Source organism: Rattus norvegicus, chromosome 6 (assembly GCF_036323735.1).
Source record: "Rattus norvegicus strain BN/NHsdMcwi chromosome 6, GRCr8, whole genome shotgun sequence".
Lineage (NCBI taxonomy): Eukaryota > Metazoa > Chordata > Mammalia > Rodentia > Muridae > Rattus > Rattus norvegicus.
Window position 1 is genome coordinate 98,471,992 of NC_086024.1, and position 20,195 is coordinate 98,492,186.

General features: G+C 43.9%; 1 protein-coding gene across 2 annotated transcripts in view; it reads left to right on the top strand.

Moving 5' to 3' along the window:
* Nucleotides 1-20,195, top strand: part of Syt16 (synaptotagmin 16) — a 278,725-nt gene that overhangs the window by 15,410 nt on the left and 243,120 nt on the right. The window lies entirely within an intron of this gene.

A 20,195-nucleotide genomic window follows, 5' to 3' on the forward strand; every position in this document is an offset into this window, starting at 1 on the left:
TTATTTTTTCAGGTCTCAGAACCGAAAACAACCAGACTGAAGGCATCTTTGCATCAGTCTCTGTCTTACCAGCTCTCAGAACACCTTAAAGAAATCTCAGATCAGCTTAACACCCACCCTTCAGGGTCAGCTGTGTTGGCTGCTGCACACTGCAAACTTAAAGCCTGGCTCTCCTGCCTATCGCTGAGATCTCCCAGCTATCACTAAGGATGGAATTCATGCTGCTTCCCAGGAACAATGCTGACTGATTATAGGTGGGGCTCAAGCACTCAGGGACGGACCAGACAATGTAACCACAGGCTATGGATGGGTTTTCTATTCTCTTCCACCGTGGCTCCTCCCCATGAGGTTGTGCCCTGCTTATTATTCTTGTCCTGAGGTCACCCCCCTGTACTTTACATGTTTGACTTATGGGCACAACTCTTCTAAAACAACCAGACGTACCCCTATACCCAAATGGGAATTTTCTATGTAGATGCTGGTGGCTTTCACCCTATAACAGTTTCATGCGTTCTTGAGACACCTGTAAGAGTATGTATTGGGTCCTGTGGAGGAGCTCTGGCTGCACGGGAGCTTTGTCCCTTTCGCCCCAGACCAGAATAGTTCTTTACACCAGCCCTCTGTTTTCCCCTGTTCCCTTCCTTTGATGCTGTCTAGACTCTTGCTGCTTCAGCTATGTACTCCCGCCAGAGGGACTCACCAGCGTCACTCCAAATGACTGGATCTGGAAGGAACCATCATTTTTAGCATTCTTTTACTTCACCTGTACTACAACCCTTGGCTTCATTCAATGCCACTCTTCCTTCACCCCTGCGATGGCGCCCCTCCATTGATAAAGTTCAAAGTAACCATTCTACTGGCTTCTTACCGCCACTTACTTCCCCAACTGCTGGTTCTGTCTGCCCACTAGGGGTCAGCACTCCTGCTCCTGCTCTCTGGTCACTGTGGACCCACACCCTTCCTAGGCTATGTCTTTGTATAATGACCAGCTCCTTCCCAGACCCTGCACCCCGAGCAGACCTCCCAAGACAACTCTGCTTTCTCCAGCCTTTACCATTCACTGCTCTTTCCCAATCAAATGTTGAGCTATCTTTCCCCTCCAACTTACCAACTCTCCCAGCATCCTTCCCGTTCTGCCACAGTCCACCCTGCCAGATACCCACAGCTCTTCCAGACTCGATACAAATCCTTCTCCTTGCCCTTATCGAAAGTTCCTGTTGATGGGCACCCACCTCCTCTTACTGGGTCACTCTGTCTGTCCCAGTCCCCCAACCCCCACCTTCCTTAACAAATCCTGATTTATTCTGTAACATAATCCTTTGTTTTCAGCCCTCTAACAATGCTTTGAAAAAAGTTTCTCCAAGAGTACATGATGGCAATCACATGATCCATCATAGCTGATCAAGTTAAAACTCTACTCCTGCAAAGTGACCAGAAGATTCACCTTTACTTTATTTTTCTTCCCTCTGTCCCTCCTCCCTCCCTCCCTCCCTCCCTCCCTCCGTCCCTCCCTCTGTCCCTCCCTCCCACCCTCTTTGCTTTCCTTCCTTTCTCTCTCCCCATTCCTTTATTCCTTTATTCCTTTATTCCTTTATTCCTTTATTCATTTATTTATTTATTTATTTATTTATTTATTTATTTAGAGACAAGGTCTCACTATGTAGCTCAGGCTATCCTGAAACTTACTCTGTAGACCAGGCTGGTCTCAAATCACAGAGATCCTCCTGCCTCTGACTCCCAGGTGCTGGGATTAAAAGCTTGTGCCACCACATCTGGTGAGGACCCTCTTTTTCCACAGTCTCTGAACTACCCTCTCCAGAGATGACCCTCCTCAGCTTGGAACAGCTAAGAGACTTCTTTTTGTTCATTTGTTTTGTTTCTGTTTTCAGGGTCTGCAATGATAAAAATGCCCTGACTGCAGAAAACCAGAAGGTTCCCTGAATCATTCATGCTGTCTTCTCTCATCCGGGTTCAGTCTGCCACATCTGTATCTGTGAGAACCTTTTGTTGAGACAGACAGTTTCTCACAAGAGCCTACTTTGCTCGAGTGAGCATTTCCAAAAAGCAGGGGGTTGTAAATTTCTCAGGAAAGTCTTAACCTGGGTAGCCCTCCTCAGCTGTATCAACTTCCACATCTGTAAGCCTCTTACCCATCCATCCCTCCCGACTATCTTCCTCCACAGGAAAATGGCTTCCCTTCCCTGTGTGCTGTGCTAATAAATACGGTCACATTGTTGAGGTCAGTCTCTGGTCCTGTCTTGCCTTTTGTTTCTTTGCTCTGCACTCCTAAATCCGAGACTCAAATGTAAGAGTTTCACATCTTCGGGGCTGGGGATTTAGCTCAGTGGTAGAGCGCTTACCTAGGAAGCGCAAAGCCCTGGGTTTGGGCCCCCAGCTCAAAAAAAAAACAAAAAAAACAAAACAAAACAAAACAAAACAAAACAAAACAAAACAAAAAAAAACCAAAGAGTTTCACATCTTCTTTCACTTTTGTTTTAAGCATTGTACGTGAATTGTTGCTCTTAAATCTCACGTCCCTCTTCGGTTCTGGAAAATTCTTATTCATTCTCTTTTTGAGTGTTACGTTTTCCATAGTTTCTGCCATAGGCCTCCATACACTGACGTGTGTGGAAGCTCCCTAGTGTCGCACCCCTGCTAACCACAGGTCGACTCCCCTTTTTGCCTTTGGGAAATCTCTCTTTCCTTCCCTCTCTCCCTCCCTCCTCCCCTCCTTCCTTCTAGAAATTTCTTCAGATTTGTCTTCTACTCCAGGTTCTGCCACAGAAAAAATACTTCCTTGATAATACTTTTCACGTACACATTTTATGTAGTATTTGGAAAATACTATCCTCACTTCCTAATGCTGTCTGTGGCTCCCAGGTACGAGGTCTCTTTCTCGGTCCCCAGCACCTCCTGGTGTCCCCAACTGATTTCTTTTACTAATTCATTGTAAGTCCTGCCTGTTTATGAATGACAGTGTGGGATTTTGGTGCATGTGCACAGAGTGCTAGGGGTGGCTCCGGGTAATGGCATATATCAGCCTAGGCAGCAGTCCTTCCTTTGTTCCAGCCCAAGGCCTTTATTCCCACACACTTTATACAAATTGGAGACCGAACCCCTGGGGTTGATTTCTCTAGTCTCTTAACTCCCCGCTCCCACTCCCAGGTGTCTCTGAAGAACCCTGGGACAACCGTTCTCACTCGTCTCTGCTGCGATGCCACGGGCGAACAGACTCTGTTTTCCTCAACATGCACACGGTACATTCACTTCAGACATTTGGGTATTTTGGTTTAAATGGAAAAAAAAAAGATGTTCCTCATAGTCTCTGGCATTTGAATGCTTGGTCCCCAGTTGGTGCCATTTCGAGAGCCTTAGAAAGTATGACCTTGCTGGAGAAGTTTGTCACTAGGAGTGGGTTTTGAGAGTTCAAAGACTCAGGCTGCATCCAGGTTGCTCTCTGTCTCCTGCTCCATGAGAACTGTCAGCTGTCCTCACCCCATGCCATGCCTGGTGCAGGCTGCTGTGCTTCCTGCCATGATGGTGATGGACTCCGTCCCTCAGACCAAAGTAAAGCCTTCCTTCTGTAAGGTGCCACGGTTGTGGTGTGTCGTCACAGCATGTGACTGATGCAGGGTGTACTGAGACAAATGCTATTTTGGAGAGAAAGAAGTTTACGTCTCAGAAACATAAACAACCTACTGAGTGACCTCTGGATTCATTTTCCTATAGATTAATTCTGCTATTCTGTCTTCCTCCTTTTCGTCAATAGCCAGGGTTTTTATTATGGACAAGAGAACCCACTCAACTGCAAAAGCAAACAAAACCAAAACAGAATTCAGCTGTTGACTCTAGGGCAACTTACAGAGTCAATGGGAGGACCAGGGGAACAGCTCACTGTCATCCGAGTTGGAGGGAATGTCTGTGTCCACTAAACATTTATCTTAGCTTCTTTCATGATGACCTTCCTTCCTTCCTTTCTCTCTCTCTCTCTCTCTCTCTCTCTCTCTCTCTCTCTCTCTTTCTCTCTTTCTTTTTAAGATTTATTTATTTTATGTATGTGAGTACACTGTAGCTGTCTTCACACACACCAGAAGAGGGCATCAGATCTCATTACAGATGGTTGTGAGCCACCATGTAGTTGCTGGGTTTGAACTCAGGACCTCTGGAAGAGCAGTCAGTGCTCTTAACTGCTGAGCCACCTCTCCAGTCCTCATGATTTTCTTGATGTCTCTCTTCACTTTCAGTTTTGAGCCACAGCCCTTGCTATATAACCAGCACTGGCTCCAAACCGATGGTCCACCTGCCTGTGCTGCCCACTGCTGGGGTTCAGTTGTGTACCGCTCTGCTGTTGTGATTTTCTAGATTTCTTTGGATATGTAAAACACCTTTTAATTGAATTAATTTATTTAGATTTTATCACTTTATGTATAGGAGCGTTTGCCTGTATATATGCACACCATGTGCATTCCTTGTACCTGAATAGGTAAGAATACATAACATCCCCTGGAACTGAAATTATGGATGGTTGTGGGTGCTTGGAGCCAAACTCGGGTGCTCTGTAAGAAGGACACGTTCTCTAACCACTGGGCAATCTTGCCAGCCTATAAAACCCTTAAAGATTGTGTGTGTGTGTGTGTGTGTGTGTGTACGTATGTGTGTGTGTATGTGTGTGAGTGTGTGTGTGTATGGGGGGGGTGGGATGTGTACATGCCACAGTGCACTTGTGGAGTCAGGACAAAGTGATTTTCTCCTGCTGCCAGGGTTTGAACTCAGGACATCAGGCTTGGAGGCAGCCATCTTTAGCCAAGGTCCTCTTTGGCATTTTGGATCAAAAATGAATGCTCAGTATGAGTTTTATTTTCTTTCATAAATTCTCAGTCCTTTTCTAGCTGGTGTCAGATTTTCCAATCTGCTTGCCTTCCCTGCAGAACGTAAGCTGGTACGTACGTCCTGGAGAAGGAGGCCTGTTGAGGTACTGCTCTCTCTTGTCTAAGGCAGTTGACTGTGTGTTGCAGGAAGGATTTCCCTTCGAGTTGTCTCTTTCTGTTTAAAGACCTTATCAGGACCAGGGACGGGGTACTTAAAGGAATTCCATTGAGCCCTCTCCAAAAACGCAATGCAGTATGTCAGAGGCATGTTGGACTTACTAAGGCTCTTGCAAGGACCTGTCTCCATGAAACAAATACATTAACGAAAGGAGAAGCCTCTCAGAAGGAAAGTCCTTTACTTCTGAAGGAATAGGCTTTTCAGCCACGCTAGTCAAAGCTCTGCTGGACTCACTAATCACGCTTGTTTCCAGACTATACACGATGGATCAGCTCTGGTGTGCAGCGTCACCCTGACACCGTGTGGCCATGTTGAGAACTGCATGTTTCCCCGATGATGTCCTCCTTGATGTCCTGCAAGGCTGGAATTGGTCACCCTGAATGGCTCTTTGAACAAATATAATTTAAAGAGCTTTATAAAAAGAGCTTTACAATAATTTTTAAAAGAAAATGTCTTTAGTAAAGTTCATCAGTTGTGTGAAAACACCTTGGTGTGTTAGATAATGTGTGTTCAAATCAAGACTGGACCAAAGTGATGCTGCAAAGCTGGTTAACAGGGGTGGTCTGAGGTTGTACATTTTCTGTGGATTGAAGGAACATGTAGTCAGGCATTAATGCTATAGATATTAATTTAGATGACAATTATGTTTTAGGTCACCTCCTTTTTCTATGTTAATTTTGTGATAGCTGTTCCTGACGGAGAACGTGAAATGCAGTTTCTGTCACTATTAAGGTGCCTTTCCATTCATCAGGAGAACATGAGTCTGAGGCTGGGTGCTCCCCCAGAAGGCTCCGTTAGGCCACTGTGCACACTGCTCCATTGCAGCTGAAGGCTAGCTGCAGGCATCGAAGTTGTCAGATGACACTCCAAGCTGTTCACACCCCTGGGCACTGTGGATGGTGCCTTGTGACCACCATCCGGGGGCTTTCTGGGATGGCTCCTCCAATCCCCACCCACCCTGACAGAGATGGGAATGGGGCTTGGGTTCCAGACAAAACATGCTTCCTCCAACTCATTTCTCTCTCAGCACTGAAGAATATCTGTGTTCTTTCACTCTCTTGTACAAACCATTGCCTACCTGGGAACTGCATGAAACCTTGTTAGGAGATAGTAGTAAACCGCTAGGTCTATGCTTCAACTATTGCTGAGGAGTCTAGAACCCCATGTGTCCAGTCATCTGCCTTCTTAGGAGGGAGCATGAAGTGACCACAGAAGCTGGCAGCGGGAAGAAGACACACTCCAATGTCTCCACTGTGTCTGGTGTAGCAGTGGATAGAAAGCCGCTGCTGGTGAAATCGTCTCTTTACTTGGGTCAGCCCTAACCGTTGGAAAAACACTTCTTCAATGTGGTGCAACCTTAGTCTGAGCCTGACACTTGGTTCTAGCAGCACGAGGCTTGTGCCACAGCCACGACAGTAAATGACTATCAAGTGACTATCAAGAGGGTCATCTGACACTTGCCCAACTCTACTCCTCCAATTAACTCGTCCAGGTGCACCACACTGAGCCACAACACACTGCCGAACCAACCATGTCTCCCCCAGAGAGATGCTGAAGAAAGGCTTCTGTTCTGAATCTCTCCCTCAAAGCTCCCAGGGCTATCATGTCGGTATGCCAGTATGTTGGCACCTAGCGGGAGGTGCCTGGGTCATGAGGGGTTAATAGGGCCATAAGAGGGCTTTCAGGACTGGGTTCCTCTCTTCTTTTCTGTCCTGTGAAGATACATTTTGTCAAATGAGAATAGAGTAAGGCCCTCCTGAGGTGCTAAGACCTTGGTCTTAGGCTCCCCAGCCTCCAGAGTTGTGAAAATTAGGTTTCTGTTGGCTTTGAGTATGGTATTCTGCTATGGAGGCACAAGATGAACTTAAGTTGAAGTGAAAGTCTCTTCACTCTGAGGTAAGTCCCAGGGGCTGGCATCTGAGGAAGCAGCTGCTGTGGACGCAGCCCTTTTCAGGCAGCGGGAGCTACGTCAGAGTAGCAGGAATGGGGGACATGGTGGCTGCTGGCAGTGAGCTGTGGCTCAGTGTGGTGCACCTGGAGGAAGAAGTGAGTGGAGGTTGGGCGGAAGGCTAAGCACAGGGGACGTCATTTACGGTGCTAACACAGTTGCTCCCTCAGTCCAGCACACTGCGGCCCATTTTCTACTGTATTCTGTCCCCAGGGGTAGCTTAGAAGGCTACATGAGTCTCTGGGGCTAACTGAGCATCCATGTTTTTAATGTTCTGATCAGGAAAATATTTCTAAGCTGGGAGTACCATGGAGAGGGAGGAAAGAGGGAAAGAGAAGATGAGCAGAAGAAAGAATGCAGGAGAAAGGAAGGAGGGCAGAGATGAGGTAGCCGTCCTTAGACTGGGCAGGCGAGGAGTGTGGGGATTGAACTGAGGCGACTATGGGCTTAGGAGTCATTTCAGGAGCGCCATCTAGAGCTTTTCTAGATAAGGCTTGATAGGTGTCTGGGACTAGATGCTGTGGGTGAGGGAGAAATAAAAGATGAGACTTTTCAAGTTTAGTCAGTGGCTGCTTGAAAATGGTATTGTTTGAGACAGAGAGAAAGAAGGAGCAGACTTGGAGGCCAGATGAACCCTGGGAGTCCATTTAAGGTGCACACTAGACTTCTGGGTAGAGGCAAAGCAGCCTGTCGAAGGCATGACCCGGAGCTTGGCGGTGTTGGAGGCCTGAGGTTGGGAAGCATTGGTGAGCAAACCTTGGAGAAGCCCTCAGGGTGGGCACCATCACGTAGAGACGAGGAGAGTAGGCGAAAGCACCGGGCGCAAAAGCTGCAGACTTTACTCTCAGTGCCTGCATTAAGATTCATAGCCATCTGTAACTCCAGGTCCAGAGGATCCAGGGGTGTCTTCCTGTCTCTGCAGGCACAGGCATGTTCACGGTGTACAGACACATATGCAGGCAAAACACCCATGCACATAAAGATAAATAAAAATGTAAAGCGCCTGACTATTCTGTACATCCAGATGTTTCTTTGCGACTCTATTGATGACAGAAAAATGTGGGATGTGACTTGCTGTTTGTTTTACTTGTCCTAAAGATTTAAAATCGGGACTGGGAGAGAGAAAGAGAGAGAGAGAGAGAGAGAGAGAGAGAGAGAGAGAGAGAGAGAGAGAGAGAGAGAGAGAGGCTGTGTATGTCTGCACATGTGTTCATTTGTGTGATGGCCTGAGGTTGTCCCTCAAGTGTGCTCTTTATTTTCTCTCCATTTTCTGAGATGAGGTTTCCTGCTGCACCTAGAACTTGCTGATTAGGGCACCCTAGCTAGTCAGCTTCCCAGGACATGGCGGCTTCTCATGACCTAGGGCTGAGATTTCAGCTGAAGCCCACCTGGCTTTATAACTCCAGTCCTTCTCTTGTACACTTCCACTGCACAATCTCTCCGGCTCTGGCAAGTCATTTTTGACCCTTGAGTTGCTAAGGCCTAGATGGAGTTGGGTGTCTTTGCTCTGTTGCGCTCAGGATTAGTTTTTATGTTTTTTTTTTTTTTTTTTTTTTTTTTTTTTTTTTTTTTTTTTGTGAGCCTCACCTTTAATAGCTGAGCCATCTCTCCAGCCATAAGATCAGTCTTTAATTCTTAATGTCAAACTGTCTACTATGGCCTGAATGTGTGTGTGTCTCCCTCCCCCAAATGAATACATTAAAACCTTACCTTCAAGGGTGTTGGTGTTGGAATGTCTGGGGATTATGTCACGGGGAAGAGCCCTTTGAATAGGATTAGTGCCTTAGAGAGAGGTCAGAGAGCTCCTTGGCCTCTCTTCAGTTTATGAAGTCAGGGCAGGAAGGCACCTGGTTGAGAGCCTATGAAATAAGTTTATGTCAGACAGCAAACCCTCTGACACCTTAAGCTTGATCTTCTCAGCTTCCGCGGGGTGGGACGTGAGTTTCAGTTGTTCATAAACCATCCAATTTACACCCATTGATGTATTTTACTGCAGAAGCCTCCAAGGACCAAGATACTGACATTTTGAAAGCAAGGAAATGCAACCTGAGGGAACAAATGAACTCTTTGGGAGATTCCCAGGGAAGTGGCCATAGGAACACATTTGCTCACCTTTGTAATGACTAGGACTTCTCATAGGCTCCTTAGTCACCAGGCATTCAAAATCCAGATTTTTGGATCTCATGTCTAATTGAGGCTGCTGCTGCTGCTGCTGCTGCTGCTGCTGCTGCTGTGTGTGTGTGTGTGTGTGTGTGTGTGTGTGTGTGTGTGTGTGTGTTTGCACGGTGCACGTGCACACATGTAAAGAATTTTTTTCTTTTACCCAGAGATACATTTTCAAGATTGAAAGAAAATGAATTACTGATTATACCACCGAGAGTTAGGACATTTATAAATCTTGTGGTTATCTTGCAAATAGCATAATCCTCTCTCCCTCTTAAAAAGATGGCCGATTTGTTGAATGGAAAAACTTTATGTACCCACTCACCAATACTTTTACTCAGCTAGCACAGGTATGAAGGTCAGGGGACAACTTTCAGGAGTTGGTCCTGGCCTTTCCACCTTGCGGCAAACTCTGTTGTGCTATTTGTGCAGCTGTATAGGCCGGGGTAGGCCCTGTGGACTCTGGGTAATTCTCTTGCCTTAGTCTTCCATTTGCACAGTAGTACTGGGATAATGGATACATAATGTCTAACAGTTAATGTGGGCTCTGGGCGTCAGACTCAGGTTGTCAGGCCTGGGTACCAAATACCTTTACCCATGGAATCGTTTTCCTGTCTCCAATCATGTTTATAGTTTGTGTAGCAATTCCAAGCTTAAATATAACTAAAAATTATATTGTGTGTGTGTGTGCATGTGTGTGCATGTACATGCATGCGTGTGCATGTGTGTGTGCATATGTGTGTGCATGTATGTGCATGTATGTGCACACGTGTGCATGTGTGTGCATGTGTGCATGTGTGCATGTGTGCATGTGTGTGTGCATGTGTGTAGGCATGCATGTACATGCTCGTGGGTATATGTGTGCTACTACATACATGTGATCATCAGAGGACAAGGTTGGTTCTCTCCTTCCTCCATGGGCCACCACTGCCCTGCAAGTTAAGTGTTTTGCTTTAACACCAGAAAGTGGCGATCTTTGGATCACTAAATAGTATACCTTGAAATTGGGTGTCATTTTTCCACCTTTGCTCTTTGTCAGTAATCTATTAGCCATTTAGGAGCTTTGCTTACTTTTATGGATAGAAATAATCTATCGTTTGGTTTGGATGTCACATAATATGTGTATCAATTCAGTAGTTACTGGACTTGGACTTGTTCTAAGTTCTAGCAACCTTGAGTAAAGCTGCTATGGGTGCTCATACAAAGTACATGGATGGACATGTGTTACGGGTCTTCATATAAAGTACACGGATGGACACGTTCTGGTTCTTCACACTATGGAAGTTGTGAAGGCATCTTCTAAACTGCCCAGACCGACTCACATTCTTATTGCAACTGTGATATTTCTGTTGTCTTATACCCTCTATAACTTCTGGTATTGTCAGCCTTGATTGTACACATGTGTGGGACACTCCTATAATCCAAACACTCAGGAGTTCAAGACAGCCTGGGCTGTGTAGCACTATGGTGGCGGGAGGGGCTTATCCAACACAAATAAACTAATCTTGATATTTCATTTTGGTTTTAATTTGTTTCTTCCCAGTGGAAATAACGTTAACCGTCTTAAGGGCTTATTTGCTACCTAGGGTCTTCTTTGGAGGCTTATATTCATTTAATGCTTTCACTCCTTTGACAGTTGTGTCTTCTTATTGTTCTGTTCTGATGTTTCTTTATTCCATCTATGTGTTCTTTCTGAGACATAAGACTTGCAAATATTTTCTTGTGGGCCACAGCCCCACTTTTCACTTCCCTAACAGTGTACGTTGAAGAATGAATATTGTACATTTCATGTCACTTTTTAGTTTTGGAGATGGGGGTCTATGCTGGCCTTGAACTTGTCATCTTCCTGCTTCAGCTGATGTAGAACTGAGCTTACACATGTATGCCAACATGCACAGCAAGTTTCAAGTTTAATAAACCAGCTCACTACACCTTAAATGCTTAGTACTTACTGTAATGCACCCAAGAAACCATTGCCTAACCCAAAGTAACCAGGATTTTCTCCAGTTTTTAAAAGCAAAATTTTAATAGCATCTATTGATGTCCTATAGTCATGAGTTTCATTATGACATTTGATCACATCCGCTGCTCTTGCCTCTGTGTCACTCCACTGGTCCCCATTCTCTAACTCTTTATTGTTTATTTATTTATTTGCTTGTTTGTTTGTTATTCAATGATCTGAGTCGGAGTCTCTATCTGGAGCCCTGACTGGCCTGAAACTCCAGAAATCTACCCATGTCTGCTTCCTGTCTTCTCTGTGCTCTTAGATACAAGTTCTACAGCGTTAGTTCTTACATTTAAGGGTGGGTGCATTTTCTGGTTTTGCTCATGTTATGAACTAAGGGTGCAGTTTGTTTTCTTCTTTCTCCTCTCTTTCAGGTGGGCATCTTAGTGCTTTCTCAGTGTTATTGGAAAGGCTTCTCCTCCCCTGTTGAGCTGCCTTGGTGCTTCATTGGAAGTTAATGGCCAGTTGTGTGGGATGACTTCTGGATATACATTTGCCTGCCTGCCTGCCTGCCTGCCTGCCTGCCTGTCTGTCTGTCTGTCTGTCTGTCTGTCAATACCACACTACCTTGGTTTCTACAGCTTTAAACATAGCAAGGGTTGAGAGTAGCAAGTGTAAATTTCCACTTTCCCCCTTTAGTTGACACAGTTTTGAATAATTAGAGCATTTGTGTTACCTTGTATTTTAGAATCAGCCTGTCGATTTCTATGAGTAATTTCCCTGTTGTATTGTACAGTGCAGCATGGTAAGAAATAAAAGGCAAATGAATCCAAGGGGGATCAATAAAATTCCCTTTTCCAGATTCACCCTCAGGGTGAGAGTCCTCACCCTTGTGGATTTTACTATTCGTCTTTAGGGAGTTTCTCCATACAGAGCCCATAGATCCACACACATCTGAGGTATGAATTGGGAACTGTATGAGAGCCCCTGGAATCTATACATTCGTAACAGTTCCCCAAGATACACAGTCAAATACACCAACTATTAGCTTAAGACAACGTGATTTTTTTTTGGTTCTTTTTTTTTCGGAGCTGGGGACCGAACCCAGGGCCTTGTGCTTCCTAGGCAAGCGCTCTACCACTGAGCTAAATCCCCAACCCCGACAACGTGATTTATAACTAAAATGTGTGTTGCTTACAATTAACATATTATTTGCATTAGCATACAATGTGAACTATTTAGGGAAGGGCAATGGAGGTTGTAATATGGAACAAAATGGCTGCAGTGTTGCCAATTTTAGAGGGGTGTGTTTCATTTTTAGCAGGAAGTCTGGAGTTCTTTATCAGGTTGAGGGTGCTCCCTCTCCTGCATAGTTTGCTGCAAGTTTTAGACAGAACTGGAAGGGCTGGAGATAGAGACCAGTTGATTAAATGCCACTGGGCAAGCCCGAGGACTGGAGTTTCAGTTCCACAGACCTCAAATAAAAAACCAGGAGGGGAGAGACAGGAGGAGCCCTGGGACATCTTGGTCAGATAAACAAAAAACTGAAAAGGGGATGGCAACTGCAGAATGACATTCAAGGCTGAACTGTGGCTGCCACATGCATGCACCTACACACATGACCTCGAACAGACACACCAGCTGAGGTGGAAGTTTCCGTCACCTTCTCTGTAGCCTTTGAGGCAGTCCTGTGAGTTCTGCTATTAAGTCTGTTGATAATGTTGAGTTAATGGTTGGTTTCCAAATGTGTAACTTTCCTTGTGTGTTGGTAATAAATAACATTTTGTCATATATTTTATTCTATTAAAATGTATCGCTGGACTTCTTTGTATAAAAACGTAAGAATTTTTGTGTTCATGTTATTTTTGTTTATTACAATATTAGCATACATTTCTTTAGTAACTTTGTTTTTGATAATTTTCTCTCTCTTTTTTGTTTGTTTTGCTTGTTTGATTGTTTTTTGTTTTGTTTTTGCTTTTGCCTGGCACCCTGGGCCCAGTGCTTGCAGCCCATGACCGGTACTGTGACCCCATGCTCCCCTCTCCACATCAGGCAAGCAGTGTGAGCAGCAGAAGCAGCAGGTTGAGTGGTCTGGCCTAGCAGGCATGGGGCGGGGCAGGCTGATGGTGGCCAGAGCTTTCTGGTAGCTGGAAGACACACCCTATTCTCCAGTGACCTGCTCCTTTACTGAAAGCTGTGTTCTATACCTGTTGCTGCTGCCGCCACTGCCACAACGCCTCTAGTTCTTTTCTCTCACCAGAGCACTCTGCTCCAGCCTGCCATCTCTCTTTTCTCAATATAATACTTTTATTGATTCTTCGGGAATTCCGCTTCCTGCGTCTCAGTCACACCCATTTCTAGTCCTTCCACGTATGCCCTCTCACCCTTGTGACCTCCTCCTCTAAAGAAAAAAAATTTTAAAAAGGCCAGTTCGTGTTATCTATATAGTCACTGGAACACGGTCCAACTCTCAGTGGCCTGCCCTTTCAATAGAATTGGGTCATTAACCGTCTTTTCTCCAATTCCATGAAGCCACTTCTTAAAAGCATCTAATCGAAAGGCCTGCCTTTATTAGTTGTTCTGGGGATATTGTGCGTTCTCCACCTCCACTGCTGCAGCTCCCCTGGAAGCCTCTGTGGGCGCTGGCACCTGCCGCCATCTTGAATCCACGCTCGGTTGCCATTTTTGTTTATTGTTTCAAAGATGCGGTTGCACACTTTCTTCTGGCTTGTGCTGCTTTGGACGAGATCTGTGTAGTTCTTTCTTTTTATGTACTGTTGCATTTCTCCTTTCTTGCTGCATTTTAGTTTTTTCCCTATCTAATCAATGTTTTTTCTAGTAACTTGCCAGCGATATACATTAGTTTGGTGGTTTTACCGTTTTTGTTTGGGGTTTGTTGGACTCTTGGAATTATGGCTTTTCATAGTGTTTGGGGAAAGTTTGACTATTGTCCTCCTCCTCTTCATCCCCCTTTCTTCCTCACCTCCCTCATCTTTCTCCTCTCCCTCTTCCTCCTCTTCTTCAAAGACATCCTCCTCCTCCTTTTTTTTTGAGAAAGGGTTTATCTGGGTAGCTCTGGCTGCCCTGACTTTGTAGACAAGGCTGGCCTTGAACACAGGAATCCATCTGACTTTACCTCCTCAGTGCTGGAATTAACGTGTGAACTACCATGTTCAGTTCTTTTCATTTGAGTATTGTTTATTTTAATAATCTTTCACACTCTACTTCTCTGGGACTCTTCTGTCATGGCTGCACAGCACACACATGTGTGTATGTATGTGCATATGTATGTAAATTCTACATATGAGAGAAGACACATAATATTTGTCTTTTTTGTATTTCATTCAACATTGGTTTTAGTTCTGTCCACTTTCTACCAAATGACGTTGTTTTTGTGATTGAATAAAACTCTATTTTGTGTGTATATTAATTTTATCTACCCATTTACTTATGGGTGGACATCTAGGCTTGGTTCCATTTCTGGTGACAAGTGCTATGAAGAACATAAGGTCAATACCCAGGAATGGCATAGCTAGCTCACACGGGCAGTTGCATTTTTGGTATTTTGACACAGCCCCATAGTCTTTGTGAATATTTCAGGCGATATTGTTAGGGGGTGAGACTTTGCTGTTGGTTGGTCCTATCATTTATTATCAATGTTCTATTTTTAAACTTTTTTAAATATTGGTAGAATTAAGTTGTTCTATTTTTTAAACCTAAAATATATGGGTAGTGATGAACCCTCCCAGCAGCACTGTGCAGGGGTTGTAGTAGGGAAACTGTAAGTCCGTTGTTTCTATAAAAATCTGGAAACTGTTTAGTAAGTAGTAGTTTTTGTTAGTCATTGATTCGCACTACATATGCAGTCCAATATGTTGATTATAATCCAATGGCGAGCATTCGCTGCCTTGTTTTATAGCATTCACTTGATGTATGACCTAAGTGTACAGTTACAAGCTCTTCCCTTATTTTTGGATGCATAGGTTATTTTACCATTAACACAATATGTCTCTCCCCTCCATGATTTCTTATTGTAGTAAAATATACATAACGTTTACATTTTAACTCTCATGTGGATACAGTTCAGTGGGATTAAATATGTTTGTGTTATCATGTAATCTTCTGCTGTCCATCTTTTTATCCATTTATCGTGTGGCTTTCCCTGGGAGAAAATGTCGGTAAGAGAAGTTCCTCTCAGCTGGAGAGATGGCTCAGTGGTTAAGAGCACCCGACTGCTCTTCCAGAGGTCCTGAGTTCAATTCCCAGCAACCACATGGTGGCTCACAACCATCTGTAAAGAGATCTGATGCCCTCTTCTGGGGTATCTGAAGACAGCTACAGTGTACTTATATATACTACATGAATAAATAAATTTAAAAAAAAGAAAAGTTATGTTAAAAAAAAAAAAAGAGAGACATTCCTCTCAGAATTAGGAGGGCAGCACTGAAAGTCCAAAAGCAACTGAGACAAGTTTACCTTGTTAGTAAATAAATGAATTAGTGGGGCAATTCAAGAGCTGCCCACTGTAACATTCCCAAATGTGTCAATCCCCTGCCTGTTTAATTAGTTTTCCTCACAACATGCCTTTATATATTAGCTGCCTTCTAAAATGGGTGGCCAGAAACTGTGATGTAAGTGAAATAAGATAGACTAAAGGGCAAAAAAAATCACATTTTCTCTTATATGTGGGGTCTATCATCTCTCTCTCTCTCTCTCTCTCTCTCTCTCTCTCTCACACACACACATATCTGTCTGTCTGTCTGTCTGTCTGTCTATCATCCATTTACCTATTATCTCCCATCTATGCAGGTACGAGGTGGAAGGATAGAGAGAATAGTGAGGAAGAAAAGAAACACAGATATTATGTGTTCTCTCACATAAAGAATCTAGATTTTTAAATCTAGATGTCATACATGGCATGAAACCAGAGAGGAGAGGAAGGGAGTGAGGACGGGAGCGATGGGAGGTGAACAAGGAGGTAGAAGGGAAGGGAGCAGGGCACAGATACATATGTATGAAAATGTCATAATAGAACCCATTATTTACAAGTCTAAGAATGAATATTTGATTTAAAAAATGTTAAAGAACGGTCGTGCAAAGATTTAAAGATCCTTAATATAGACAATTTGAACATGAGTCTCAAATTGAAACTCACGTCAGAGATTCCCCTACATTTTGTTGATCCCTAAATTAGCCACATTCCAGAAGATTTGACTCTTCATGTGTCTGTTAGGATTCTTCTCATTTAGTGTTTGGGATGGGGCCTTGTTCAGTATTTAATCTGAGGAGAAGGATGAGCAGCAGACAACTGGGCTGCTGAGGCCGGGGTGTGTCCCATTCTGAACTCCTTTTAGATTTTGTTCTGAGGTTTGGAACAGACTTTGGTGAATGGCGCTCACTCCAGCTCAGAGCCTTTTCCTTCTCTTTCATAGTTAGGCATTAACTCTTCCTTCTTTGGACCTCCAAAGACCAAGTTTAATTTTACATAAACAGCTTGCGGTATAGTAAAAATGTCTTTCTGTGCTTTTCTGTAAGCAAGAGTGTTCACTGAATCTGCTCTGGAGTCATGTGTAGAAAAGAACCACAATGAAACAGAAATATAGTTACAGTATGCCCACTGATAAATTAATTAGCTTTTTCTGTTTTTTTCATCAAAGGGAATCACCTGAATAGGGCTCCATGTTTTGGCTGAGAATGGGTGGGCTAACCCTTTGATCACAGATAGATCTTTCCTGGAAAAAGTTAACTTATGAGCTATAAAAGCTTTCGGCATGTGCAATCTTGCTTGGGCCTTCATAGTTGGCTGATGTAAACTGGTCAGCCATTGGCTGTAAGTGTGCAAATCTTTCCCTAAACAAAAGAGAAAGACTGCTGGACCCAACCCATCATCTCAAGAGGAATCCGTAAGAGATTTCCCTGCACTGAAGATCTGAAATCTACTGGATCCTAGAAGCCAGGTCTTCATGATGTCTGTCATAGTCCTTTGTATTTATCCTCAAGAAAACAAAATTAACAGAGCCGTTGGGAATCAAATGGGGTCCAGAGGATGGGTCACCTCCAGCTCCCTGCACCAGTGCGGTGCTAGGTTTCTGCTTCCAGTTAGCACCTTTCTCCTTCCTTCTGTAAGCTTCTTCCCAGGGCTCTGACTGCCATTGGCTTACCCATCAGCACCTTGGTTAGATGACTGGATACAGTGTTTAGAACACTTGCTAGAAAACAAACCTAGCCTATCTAATTTAGATACATTTTAATTAGCTAATTTATCTTACTTAGATAAATTCTTTAATTTTTTTTTTTGTTCATTTCAGTGTAAGATAGTTTAACACCTTTGCGGTACCGTGGAAAGTTCCGGCTCTTTGCTGAGTCTGCTCTACCCTTACCTGATTCAAGACAAACAAAACAAAACAAAACAAAAACAAAACAAAACAAAACAAAAGCCAAACCAACTCTTCCATACTTTTTTCTGTAGTGACCTATAGAAATCCTAAAAGCATACCCAATTAATGAATTATTTACTTATTATCTTGAGGATCAATGAAGGCTATCATAAGAAGAAGGCAGACAAGCTGAGAGTAAGTGCTTTCTCTAACCTGTGGCCTTCTGAGAAATTGTAGACCAGTGGGAACCATCTCTAGAGTGTGGGAAAAGAGGTGGGCGAATTTTCTTATGTATTGGGGAAGTTTGGACATGGCTGGTGAGGGGCCGTTGCTATTAGAAACACACAATACCTTCAGAAATCACGCTGGTTAGTGATGAGAAAAATGCGACAGGCAATTTTGGGGGTAAAAGCTGCTTAAGTGGTGTATGAGTGCTGTGCAGGGGGGGTATGCGAGCTCTAATTGCACAGCATGTTGCAAGACAATTTTATTCATTTTGACAAGAAATAGGCTTTCCTTTTTAGAGCCGTTGCTATGGAAAGCATTAAGTGTGTAAGGGGGGAGGGAGGGCAGGTACACAGAAAATGCACTTTTACGTGGGGGGGAGGTAGGAAATATGGCCGCTTTGTGTCTTTACGTCTCTAGACCTCAGTACTACTGTGCTTCACAGAAGGGTCCTTATGCTTTTAATTTACATTTGAGAGTTTTCCTAAATGAGAATCGTTGGCGCTATGAAATAGTATTAGTGAATAGTCTACAAAATCCAGCTGAAAATCTAAGTGGTTGTTTTACATAGACTGTTGAATTTAGCAGTTGCTTAACCACTGAGGTAAGACACAATTGTTTTAACACTTTACACATAATGCACATGGGCATGACCCATATGATAAAATCTATTGTCATTTTGAAGTATAGTTATTCTAGAAGCTGGGGATGTAGATCACTTGATGAGAGGGCTTTCTTGGCATAAAGCCCTGGATGGAATCCTCAGCACCGAGTTCCAAGTTGGGTGTAATGGTGTAGGTCTGTCTTGGAAGATGGAGGGTCAGGGGTTCAGGATCATCCTAGGCTGCAGAGTGACTAGCCATTGTGGGATATAGGAGACCTGGTCTAAAAGAAACAAGAAAAGAAGACAGCTCCAAACAAAAGAATCCCCAAACAGTAAAACAACACAACAACAACAACAACAACAACAACAAAAACTAGCTTCCATTACTGCTTGTAATTCTAGTACTGTGGAAGCAGAAGAAGGTGAATCTCTATGGGTTTGAGGACAGCCTCGTCTACATAGTGAGGTCAAGGCCAGCCTGATCTACATGGTAAAATCCTTCTCAAGACAGCAACAATAATAACAACAACAGCAGCAGCAGCAACAACAACAACAATTCTTGCCAAAACCAAACTCTAAAGTCTACTTATTCTAGATATAAAATTAAAAGAAACAGCAAAGCGGGAGCATGGGGAACACACTGATGTTCATTTACTTATTATATGCTTATTTATTGAGTCCTGGGCCAGTTTTACTCTGGGATTTAAGAGCTGCCCTTGACTACTGGCAAACTTGCTATTGAAGTCAAAACGGCATAGGTATCTCTTGGTAGTGCCTCAGACCTTCCCGGTCCAGGTCTCCAGGTCCCACTGTGGAGCTCTCTAAGGAAGTGGAAATCCGAGATGAGCTGCATGGGATGGTGAGGCGAGGGCTGTCTGCAGTGCCCAAGGTCAGGGATGGCTTCAGTGAGCAGATAGAATGTTTCACTCTTGAACAAGTCCAGCAAGGGAGCATGGTTAGTTTGTATATTCTTCCTGGACTTCTCTTGCTTTTCGTTACATTTCTAGTTCCAGATGAGGAATTAGGGACTTCAGAAGTTAGAGATGTTTCTGCAGATTAATAATACAGGGTGATAATGAACAGACATTCAAGAATTAGGAAAAAATATGGGAAGCTGGGACAGGTAATCAACAACTCCAAACGTATTCTTGATCTTCATCTGGTAAAACCAGGAAAAACTTGAACAATTTTATGTGGATCAGTGTTCTGACTGCTTTGGGTGTGTGTCTGTACACCATGGACACGCCTGCTGCCAGAAGAGGGCATCAGACCCCTGGCACTGGAGTTACAGTTGTGGCAGCCATGTGGATGTTGGGAAATGAACCCACATCCTCATCTCTCCAGCCTTAGGAAATACTTTAAAAGGTCTGATGCAGAGGTTTCGTTTGTAGCAATTAAACCAAAGGCCAATTAATGGAAGCAGAACGTGAGCTGTTTAAGAGGATGTTGCCTAGCAGCTGGAGAGCGATGGCTCAGCTGTTAAGACTGGTTCTCAACCTGTTGGTTGTGACCTCTTTCTGGTTAAATGACCCTCTAACAGATATCAGGTATCCTGCATATCAGATATTATGATTCATACCAGTAGTGAAATTATAGTTATGAAGTAGTAAAGAAACAGTCCTATGGTTGGGGATCACCACAACATGAAGAACTATCTTAAAGGGTCGCAGCTCCAGGAAGGTTGGGAACTACCATGTTAAGGGCACTGGCTGCTTTTGCAGAGTATCAGAGTTGGGTCCTCAGCGTTCACCTTAGGCAGCTCCAGTTGCCTCTAACTGTAGTTCCAGGGGACCTGATGATTTCTTCTGGCCTCCTTGGGTGTGCATATGGACACACACACACACACACACACACACACACACACACACACACACACACACACACACG